Below are 12,669 nucleotides of genomic sequence, written 5' to 3'. Positions count from 1 at the left end.
GCATTAGACCTAATATCCAACGTTTAAGGATTTAGGTGAGGTTTTGGCATTTGTGTCAAATATTCGGACTCCTTGGTGTTTTTCCATACAATACAAGGTAAAATATTTTGCCCCATAACACCCATTTATTTTTTCATACAAGATTTAATAGCTCATAAAAGGATTTACCAAAATTATAGCAGATTGTTGATTTTCCTTCTTTTGATTTGAGACCCAAATAATACCAATGCAAATATAAGGTAAAAGTCGGAGTCAGCCTTTTCCCGCCATATTTTAAATATCAAATATCTCGAAAAGGAGGTCCATGAGCTATCAATATTTTTTGCTTATTTTGATTCTTCACCAATGATATTTGGACTTATAGTATCAATTTTAAATTCTTGATTTTTTGAATTTCACAAACCCTCACATAAGTACATCCTTAAGTGCGTAAGTAACAATTCTGAATTTTTTCCCCGCATTATCAATAAACAAGATGTTGAACAAAACTTCAAAAAGGGTGTTGGTGCTTTGAATAGTACGATGATTAGAAATCCGTACTTTTCTCCTTCCTTCTAAATGCAATAAATAAGATGGTTTTCTTTCTTCTAAAACAAAACAAACAAAAACAAAACGAAGACAGAACGTTATATGGCAGGATCATCTGTTCCACACAACTATGTTACGACAGTCAATAAAGGCATCCAAGATATGTTGTTAAAGGAATACACGACCACCAATTTTAATTATAAACCTTTAAAGAATCATAATATTTACTTCGTTTAGAATTCCGCTCGAAAATGCATACAACGCATGACAGTGGAGCCAAACAATATTTTTCTACACCTTTCATTATAAAATTTCTCTTCCTTTATTGATATGCCATTAAACACCAACAATCAATCAATCAAACTCGTTAAGCAATGTTTGTGCGTAGAACAACAATAACAAGTAATTTGTTAGGTTTGAGAAAAAAATTCTTTAATATGAACACCATTAATTACAATAGCAAATAACATAGATATGCTACAGTGAATTTGTATAATTAGGGAATATGTAGAATCCCTGATTTTCCAGGGATGTTGCATAATCACTAAAATCATTAGTACTAATATATAATCTCTGAAAATGACCAGTCATGTTACATCATCACTGAAAATGTTATGAATTATTTTACAAATTCCCTGGAATGTTTTCAGGGATTATCAATAATACAAATATTCTCTGTTTGGTAAAAATAAATAGAATACAGACAAATACATCACATGTATAAACTCTTTATGGTTTAAGTAGACAGTCCCTATCGATTTTTCAAATCTTATCAAAGTGAACAGTTTTTCTGGTGATATTCTATTTAAATGTGTTAAACCACATTAACTCATAAACAAATAATTATTTTAAATTGAAACTAATACTACCAACATAAATGCACAGATCATCTAATTTGATCATGCACCTGAGATCACCCCCAGTTTTTGGTGGGGTTCGTGTTGCTTAATCTTTAGTTTTCTATGTTGTGTCATCTGTACCATTATTTGTCTGTTTGTCTTTTTATTTTTGGCCATGGCGTTGTCAGTTTGTTTTCGATTTATGAGTTTGACTGTCCCTCTGGTATCTTTCGTCCCTCTTTTGCTGTAAAATAAAGGGGATGAAAGTTAACGAACATGTAATTCGTACTATAACATGTATAAGCAAAGAAATGCAACTAAACGTCCAGAAACACAAACAGAACACATGCTTGACAGATTGAACACAATTTTGGAGGATGCTGTGATACCGAATCCGCAGGTTGATCATGGAAAGGGGGAGACCCAAAAACATAATGGCCATCGTTCATAAAAGTGCGGAAAAGGATGATGTCAGACTACGAAACATGAACGTATGCCCAGATAATACACAAGGAATCAATATGAGGTGTCTGATTGACCCTTTTAACACTTTCAGATGTTTCTAATAAGCACTTTATTTCTCTCTAAAGAGATAAGTTAAACGAAATAGCAAATAAATTTAGTCGAAATGCAGTAAACGTGTGAATGTTGTATCTGTCTTGAAAGACTAATAAATATATTCAGAACATGAACCAGCTTAATGGTTTGTATTATTACATTATATAACTGTTGTTGGTTGTGAGAGAAAATGATTGCAACATGGAAATCATTGTTATTTTATTTTGATTTTAAAAATGACATGGACAGCTGCTCCGGTATTATTTGAGTCAACTTTTTTCCAGTATTTTTTTTCTCCATTATAAAAAGGTACACACAATTTGTGTATATACGACACAAGTTGCATAAAGACGAACTTCTGAAATGATGAAAAGAAATCTTGCACAAGACGGGATGAAAATAATATTCTGCTACACACCAGGCAGGAAAGGATTGTGCACAAAATCAAAATAAAATCAAAATTATTAATAATCCCATCTAGCAAAATCATTGTTATTTTATTCTGACTTTACACACAAGGCAGGAAAGGATTGTGTACAAAATCGAAAATATAAATAAGCTCTCCTAGCAACAGGTAGAAATGGATATTCCTCTAACCTTTTTTGAAATCCAAAAGAAAAAAACAAAACAAAACCGCCCAAATCGGCTTAGGCGAACATTGACAGAGGGTGTTTCAGTTGTATTTATAATACTTTTGAATGACTATGTTGTATTTCAAATGCATTAAATTGTTAGTTATTATTTACAGACCCGTAGTTTGTGATTTTTAAGAAACAATGTTTGCACTGACGTATCATGATAAGTCTAGGAGAACGTTTTGCATATTTTTTAAATGAAAACAATAAAATTGCATCATTATATTCACTTGGAACTCCAGCAAGGACAACATAGCTAATGGTATTTCGACTTCATCGGTTTTGCTTCTCTAAATTAAAATATTTGCTATATATTCTCGGACTGCTAATAATTTGTTTTAACTAAATCCTTCGGAGGTATACATATTGACATTTTAGTCTGAAACAACATGGTTTGGTAATTAGGTTAACTTGGGCTTTAAACTAGTTTCCAGTAATTGCAAGTACTGTTAGATCAGTACTTTTTTCATTTTCTTTTTTGTATTAGTTTTTGTACAAAGTACCGATCTACAGATCAGTTAATAGAATTGAGTACAGAAAAAGTAGAATAACAAAAATACCGAACTCCAAGGAAAATTCAGAACGGAAAGTTCCTTATCAAATGGCAAGATCAAAAGCTCAAACACATCAAACGAATGGAAAACAACTGTCATATTCTTGACTTGGTACAGGCATTTCCTTATGTAGAAAATGATGGATTAAACCTGGTTTTATAGCTAGCTAAACCTCTCACTTGTATGACAGTCGCATAGAATTCCATTATATTGACAACAATGTGTGAGCAAAGCAAGCAGACATAATAGATAAAAGAACATCATCAATATATCTAAATGTCAAATTAAATTATCTGGCTTCTTTGATCTTCTGTTTTTGACAAGTGTTTGAAGGAACTTCGACTCAAATGAAAATGAGAAGAGGTCGGCAAGGAGAGGCGCACAGTTCGTTCCAATACGAATGCCGACAATTTGTTGAACAGTTTACCTCCAAATGCAACAAATATGTTGTCAATAAGAAACTCCAGCATAGTGATCACTTGTTCCTCGGTGTAGCATGTTTTTCTTTTTTGTTCACTATTAACAAAATATGCCGTATGGTATCCCAAAGCAAAACAAATATAGCGTATGCTACCATTTTTATATTGAAAAGCATTGTGGATCATTTCTTTTAGATAATTTTTTAATTACACAGGAGGATTAATATTTTCATTTGAAGCTTTGTCCGCAGGAACAACAGCATATTTATCGTGAAGAGATTATAGACATTGCACAGCTTCTTTGTCTCTGAATACGAACTTTGGTCGATCATTCACACAGTTTTTCAATTTTATCTTTTATCACCTGATTGCTTCAACCCAATCTGACAAAGTGACCAGTTCGACTTAGCTCGTTTAGTCCATGCTCTGGCGTAGTCCTCAATGGAATCCATAATTACTTTGAAGTTATGGTTCCAATTGATGTGTTGGGGTTTTCGGAACTTCGGTCCATGAGATATTACCTTTCGGAGATGTTGAATTATGTTTGGATTCCCAGTAGTAACATGCATGGCCAGAATGGCTGTTAATAAAAGGCTAATTTGAACAGTCCACTGTCAGAGGGTTGTTAAAGTATTCTTCTAAATCAAGGTCCTGCAATGCTTTCTTATAGTTAAATACTTTATGATCTTACTGGTTTAAAATGACGGAAAAGAGCTACATCACAAATTTTATTGACCAGTCTGTATATTGGAGAAAAGTATTAATTAATGCATCCCTTGTCAAGTGCATAATCTCTCAAACATTTAAGAAAATGAACAGGCGGGAGATATATACTCCGTATACAGGCGCTGCTGGAATGTTGTTAAATAGAAATGGGAAGTTCACAATTGGGATCTTGAAATCATCTCTTTTGTCGTAAAGTTTTGTTTTCAACCAACCCTCAATTTCAATTTATAGATGTAAGTCAAGATATGAGGCAGATTCAACTATATCTGTTGTATCCTTTATCTCAAGTTCGATTGGATGGATGCGTTTAACATGGTCACCAACTTTTGAATTATTTAGTGAGAGAACATCATCTTTATAGCGGAAAGTGAAGTTCAAGGATACTGCTTACTTCTTTTCTTTCTTCCTAAGAAGTTCCTGTATAAAGTCAGTCTCATATGAATTTAGGAACATTCTGCAAGAAGAGAAGCACATTTGGGTCCCATGGGAATGACGATTGTTTGTTGAATAAAAATCCTGCAAACGTAACAAATATGTTGTCAATTAAGAAATCAAGCATCTTGATAATGTCAGTTTCAGAGAATTTGTTGTTTGAATAAGAGTGATGTTTACAAAGTACGATTTATCTCTCCCTATGACAGGATACTTGTATCTGCGTTGGCCATTATGCATCATAATGAAATGTTAGTTACGTAATTTATCAAAACAATTATACTTATTGCGATTATTAGAACACGAAATAAAGACTTTGAGTTCATCATTTATATTGATATTGTAGGAATATCTGTCAGTATAATGTTATTGCTTTAATGCACTGATATTGCGAAATATTGTCCCGAACAGTATAATACATTGTCAACGTATATTTCTCGGCAAATTAGAGTTTAATTTAAGTTCACGTTGCTGTAAATGTATGCAATCGTAACCCTTCAGTGCTCACAACCACTTTTGTCCATAAATTTACTCTTCTAAATTGAATTGGAATGCTAATGATCATGGTATCTTCCGGTGGTTGTTGATGTCAGCTTGCATATCACCGGATTTGTACTTACATGAGCAACATGATGGGTGCCACATGTGGAGCAGGATATGTTTACCCTTCCACATCACATGAGAGATCACCCCCCAGTTTTTGGTGGGGTTCGTGTTGCTCAGTCTTTAGTTTTCTCTGTTGTGTTTTGTGTACTATTGTTTTTCTGTTGGTCTTTTTCTTTTTTAGCCATGGCGTTGTCAGTTTATTTTCGACTTGTGGGTTTGAATGTCCCTCTGGTATCTTTCGCCTCTCTTTTGCCACATGAATACAAGAGATAAAAACTACTCTTTTTACTGTTGTTTCCAATATTGCTTTCTGTAGTTCCATCATAGACCAAGTCCACATGATTATTTTTAATCTATGAACCGTCTTGTATGACAGACAAGGTGTATTCATTAAATGGTTCAACATCATCCAAATCGTTAGTTTTACTTAGAAGGCACGCGTAAAGCGCCCTGTTTCAGGTGTCTGCGTTTACCTACCTTATAGGTGTCACAAGATAAGCAGGAATCACTTACCTTTCTCGAGCACCTGAGTACACCCCACGCTTTTAGTTGGGTTCTTGCTGCTCAGTCATACGCATTCAAAGACTTGTTTGCGTTTTTCATTGAGCCATGGTGTTGTCTGTGTTTTTTACTTATGATATATGTCCATGTGACATCAGAAAATTATTGAATTTCAATCTGTATTTAGTTACACACGAACTTATACAGGTGTTAAATAAATTACTTGCAACTGGTCAATTTTACAATTTTAAGAGACGTTCTAAAATATACCGGTATATCAGGTTTTGAAAGAAAGTGTCCAATCATAGCTTAAATGCATTTAAGTTTGAGTTGATATACACAAATTATTTAAGTTTTTGTTCAAGAAAATTCACAATCTTGTAGACTCGTGACAATTTAGAGCTTGTCATATTGTATAAACGATAGCCATTTGGTTACTGTCTCATAGATTTATTGCAAAAAGTTTATTTAAAGTAATGACATGTTTTAGCACCTAGGGAACCAATCTCGAATTGCCTCATGTCACTTTAAGTCATTTAAAATGTGTATGATTACTATGACCTATATATTTGTAGATTCACCTGTCATTGATTGGCAATTGTGTCATTGTCAGACTATATCTTTTAATTCTTACATTATGGAAATTATAAAGAATATGAATACAATAATTCAACACACAAAATCCCTACAAGCTTTTCATCAAACTCGAAACAAAGTAACAACGCTTATTTGATGAAATGGAAATAAATATAGTCAGCATTTTGCGATTAAGAATTCCGGTAGGAATAAAGGGAGATATGGGGAAAAGTCGATGAGACAGTTACACAACCGGATAGAAAACAAATCTTTTAACCTTATGAGGGTTGTCTCATTGGCAATCATACCGCATCTTCTTAATTTTCTAACTAACACTATGATATTGGTTCTGATTAAAAGAAGACAAAAACAAAATTATAAAAATCACAGTTGATGTGTCAAAGAATGCTGCAGTCACTTAAAGCATAAAACCATATTTGCTGATAAGAAATCATGCCACAATATACTATATTATCGGCGGGTGCACTTTGAGAGTTTACTTGATTTCAGCATATGCCAGTATTTCGGTGATACAGTTATATATAGTATTGTTTTTTCCTGTATCTATGCTTTGGTTGTGTTGTAACGGGACTTCCAACACAACACAATAACACAACACAATTACCCTAATTTGTAATTTTGAAAGTCTGGATCAGGATGCATATCAGATGATGTAGGTCTGGGGAACTGTGTGATGCTATTCGTCCACTTGTCTGGGTACAGAGGTCATATTTGTTGATTAAAAGATGCAATTTAGAGACAATTATCCTACGAATGATTATGGTCCAGATTTGCTTCAATTGGTCTTAAGTATTCAGAGAAGATGTTTCAAATATTTGCTTGATGGCAATTGACAAGAAAAACTCTCGCTGGCCCTTTCAATATCTATCTCATTGACCTACATTACACATCCCCTGTTATTCATACAATATAAATTTCATACTTTAAAGACAACACAGCCAAGAAAATGTTATCTTCCCTGCAACAAGTAAATATGCTCTTGAAAATATCATATGTATGAAAAAGAGTTAAAGGATACCAAGAGTGAAAATCAAAAATCTTAATCAAAGAGAAACACAATGGAAAACGACGAAACGACATATTACAATCTACAACACATTACATAGAAAACTATATACTGAGCAACAAAACCACACCAAAAACCAAGGGTATAATCTCAGGTGTGTTGGAAAATTAAGAAGATCCTGCTCCACACGCGGCACCAATCCTGTTGCTCATGGCAAGTACACATTTAGAGATATGAATTGAATTTGTATGAATTGAGGTTTAATGAAAAAAAACTATAAAATATCTATATAAGAACTTCAAAAATCAGTAGTTGTTCTTTTTTTCTTTACATGATCATTTATCTAATACATTGTACATTTGTAATTACCACTGAATCAATCATATAGGTGTGTGACCTTAGAAATTACATATTATGTTTCTTAACCAAAACTAAAGGCTCTAAAGAGGCTGTGGCGCTCACCTTGGTTTATGTGCATCTTGATCAAAGGACACTCTCCAACATTGTAGACGAGAATAGAATTCATGACAAAAATCTGTTTTGTTGATCTTGTATTGCTGATCATTTAGTCTATTTAGTTTCTCTCTATCTTCTTTAGTTTTTGCTCAAAACACAAAAGAGGGTAAAAACAAATCCTTATTTATGAGCCTGGGCAATCACTCCTATAGAGAGTGACAACCTACTACCTATATCATCGAAATGAGACTACTTAGTAGATCTTGCCTTGCTGATTATTTTTGTGATTTAAAGTGTCTATCTATTATAATTTTTATCATGTAAGGCAAAACCCCCCAAAAATTATAGAAATTGTCATTAAAAGGCAATAATTCCAAGGAGACGTCTGACGATTTCGTCTAAATAGTCTTCATTGTAAATCTTGTCTTGCTGATCATTTTTGCTTATTTAAGTTTCCATCTATCTATTATAATTTTTAAGATATAAGGTTAAAACACAAAAAAAATGGTAAAAATCATCAAATGGGGCAATAACTCTAATAAGGAGTCATCTGACGATTTCGACAATGCAAAACTTATTTGGAGAACTTGTCTTACTGATCATTTTTGCAGTTAAATGTTTCTCTGTATCTATTATAGTTTTCAAGATAATAGGCAAAAATGAAAACAAATTGTAATTTTTTTCATTTAAGGGCAATAACTCCTGTAAGAAGTCATCTGACATTTTTGACATATATGGACAATTGGTAGAGCTTAACATTCTGAACATTTTTGCTCTTGGAATGTTTTCTCTATTCATAACGGTTTTCAAAATACATTTTGTAATAGACAAAACTTGCATTTTTACCCTTTTCTATTTTTAACCATGGTGGCCATGTTGGATGGCAGGCGGGGTCATATGACACATCTTTTAAACTAGATACCCAAAAAATGTTCGTAGCCAAGTTTGGTTTAATTTGGCCCAGTAGTTTCAGAGAGGAAGATTTTTGTAAAAGATTACAAAAATTAATGAAAAATTGTGAACAAATTTACTTTAAAGAGCAATAACTCCTTAAGGGGACAATTGACAATTTTGGTCATATTGACTTATTTGTAGATCCTACTTTACTGAACATTCTTGCTGTTTACAGTTTATCTCTATCTATAATTATATTGAAGATAATAACCAAAAACTGCAATATTTTTCTTAAAATTACCAATTCAGGGGCAGCAACCCAACAATGGGTGGTCGGATTTGTCTAAAAATTCAGGGCAGATAGATCTTGACCTGATGAACAATTTTATCCATGTCAGATTTGCTCTAAATGCTTTGGTTTCAGAGATATAAGCCAAAATCTACATTTTACCCCTATGTTCTATTTTTTAGCCATGGGGGCCATCTTATTTGGCGGGCGGGATCATCAGACACATTTTTAAAACTAGATACCTAAATGATGATTGTGGCCAAGTTTGGTTAAATTTGGCCCAGTAGTTTCAGAGGAGAAGATTTTTGTAAAAGTTAACAGACGACAATGGACGACGACGAAAGACGGACACCAAGTGATGAGAAAAGCTCACTTGGCTCATTGGGCCAGGTGAGCTAAAAATTAAAGGGTCAGTAAGTTGCATCTTTACCCAAAATTTTTTCAATTGAACTTTAACCAAGTACAAATATGGAATATACATAAAACCTAACGGATGCATTGTTGTAAAGTCTAATAAATTCATATAAATATTTTCAAAAGCATACATAAGAACATTTTAATTGGCTGATTACATTTGTAACAATGAATATTTGACCAATGAAGTTATTAAGTTATTTTTATTTTGGAACAATGCCATTACCCATAATCCTTTTGATGATGAATCAGTGAATCAAGTTTTGAATACAGCCTTTCAGAATATAATTTTTATATTTTGACAATCTTAGAGATGTATTCATACTGTAAATAAAGCATCTTGTATTGTAAAAGTCTGATTACAATGTTATATTATACTGGAGTGAAACGTCCCTGCTAATCCTGCAATTTGATTGGTTACTTTATATAAGCCTGTTATCAAAAACGAAGATCAGAATGGTAATGAATGTTGAAATCAGGACACTCCAGTATAATATAATTGTTATTAGGTCTTCACAGGGGACATGGGCTCATATTCCCTGTCAGTGCCCTATATCCCTTTCAAGTGGGGGCTCAAAGATATAAAACACTGACAGAGAATATGAGCCCATATCCTGAATAACCTATAAAGTCATCTAATACTAACCAAATATTCTCAATATTTTGCAGGGATTTAAAGCAAATTATCTTGTTCTTGAAGGTGAGAAATGAGCCCTTTTATACACAATCAGTAAAAAATTTGAGATTAAGGTTAATATGAACTAACAAGGGTCAAAAGGGAAACTTCCAACACATTTTTGTTTTTACCTAATTATAAACAGGCTCATTGTTTAAGGCCATACTGATACCTATAATTGCTTACATCTTTGTGTTTGTAACCGGTGGATGTTTGTCTCTTTTGACCTTATTATAAACAGCCTCATTGCCTAAGGCCATACTGATACCTATAATTGCTTGTACATCTTTGTCTTTTTGTATCCGGTGGATGTTTGTTTCGTTTGACCTTATTATAAACGGGCTCATTGTCTAAGGCCATACTGATACCTATAATTGCTTACATCTTTGTCTTTTTGTATCTGGTGGATGTTTGTTTCTTTTGACCTTATTATAAACAGGCTCATTGTCTAAGGGCTATTCCATTAAAATGTATGTGGGAGGGTAGGTAGGGAAGTTTTATTATTGAATGTGTGTCATGGGTCTTTTTTCAGTATGCATCTATTACCATTAGGCAAAATTATCTAAACTAGAGGCTCTAAAGAGCCTGTGTCGCTCACCTTGGTCTATGTGCATATTAAACAAAGGACACAGATGGATTCATGACAAAATTGTGTTTTGGTGATGGTGATGTGTTTGTAGATCTTACTTTACTGAACATTCTTGCTCCTTACTACTATCTCTATCTATAATGAACTTGGCCCGGTAATTACAGTGGAAAATACTTTGTAAAAATTTACAAAAATTTACAAAATTTATGAAAATTGTAAAAAATTTACTATAAAGGGCAATAACTCCTTAAGGGGTCAATTGACAATTTTGGTCATGTTGCCATATTTGTAGATCTAACTTTGCTGTACATTATTGCTGTTTACAGTTTATCTCTATCTATAATAATATTCAAGATAATAACCAAAAGCTGCAAAATTTTCTTAAAATTACCAATTCAGGGGCAGCAACCCAACAACGTGTTGCCTGATTGGTCTGAAAATTTCAGGGCAGATAGATCTTGACCTAATGAACAATTTTATCCTCATCAGATTTGCTCTAAATGCTTTGGTTTCAGAGATATGAGCCAAAAACTGCATTTTACCCTATGTACTATTTTTTAGCCATGTCGGCCATCTTGGTTCGCGAGCGGGGTCATCGGACACATTTTTTAAACTAGATACCCTAATGATGATTGTGGACAAGTTTGGTTAAATTTGTCTTAGTAGTTTCAGAGGAGAAGATTTTTGTAAAAAATTACAAAAATTTACGAAAAATGGTTAAAAATTGACTATAAAGGGCAATAACTCCTTAAGGGGTCAACTGACCATTTTGGTCATGTTGACTTATTTGTAGATCTTACTTTGCTGAACATTATTGCTGTTTACAGTTTATCTCTATCTATAATAATATTCAAGATAATAACCAAAAACAGCAAAATTTCCTTAAAATTACCAATTCAGGGGCAGCAACCCAACAACGGATTGCCTGATTGGTCTGAAAATTTCAGGGCAGATAGATCTTGACCTAATGAACAATTTTATCCTCATCAGATTTGCTCTAAATGCTTTGGTTTCAGAGATATGAGCCAAAAACTGCATTTTACCCTATGTACTATTTTTTAGCCATGTCGGCCATCTTGGTTCGCGAGCGGGGTCATCGGACACATTTTTTAAACTTGATACCCTAATGATGATTGTGGACAAGTTTGGTTAAATTTGTCTTAGTAGTTTCAGAGGAGAAGATTTTTGTAAAAGATTACAAAAATTTACGAAAAATGGTTAAAAATTGACTATAAAGGGCAATAACTCCTTAAGGGGTCAACTGACCATTTTGGTCATGTTGACTTATTTGTAGATCTTACTTTGCTGAACATTATTGCTGTTTACAGTTTATCTCTATCTATAATAGTATTCAAGATAATAACCAAAAACGGCAAAATTTCCTTAAAATTACCAATTCAGGGGCAGCAACCCAACAACGGGTTGTCCGATTCATCTGAAAATTTCAGGGCAGATAGATCTTGACCTGATAAACAATTTTACCCCATGTCAGATTTGCTCTAAATGCTTTGGTTTCAGAGATATATGCCAAAATCTACATTTTACCCCTATGTTCTATTTTTAGCCATGGCGGCCATCATGGTTGGTTGGCCGGGTCACCGGACACATTTTTTAAACTAGATACCCCAATGATGATTGTGGCCAAGTTTGGTCAAATTTGTCTTAGTAGTTTCAGAGGAGAAGATTTTTGTAAAAGTTTACGGACGACGGACGACGGACGCAGGACGACGGACGACGGACGCAAAGTGATGAGAAAAGCTCACTTGACCTTTCAGGTCAGGTGAGCTAAAAATGGTTCTTGGTTGTAGGGATATTTTGAAAGTCCCTTCCTACCCTCCCACATACATTTTAATGGAATAGCCCTAAGGCTATACTGATACCTATAATTGCTTACATCTTGGTCTTTTTGTATCTGGTGGATGTTTGTTTCTTTTGCCCTTATTATAATCA

The sequence above is a fragment of the Mytilus californianus genome, unplaced genomic scaffold, assembly GCF_021869535.1.
Source record: "Mytilus californianus isolate M0D057914Y unplaced genomic scaffold, xbMytCali1.0.p SCAF_12, whole genome shotgun sequence".
NCBI lineage: Eukaryota > Metazoa > Mollusca > Bivalvia > Mytilida > Mytilidae > Mytilus > Mytilus californianus.
The sequence above is the reverse complement of the archived record's forward strand: the minus strand, read 5'-3'. Positions refer to the sequence as shown.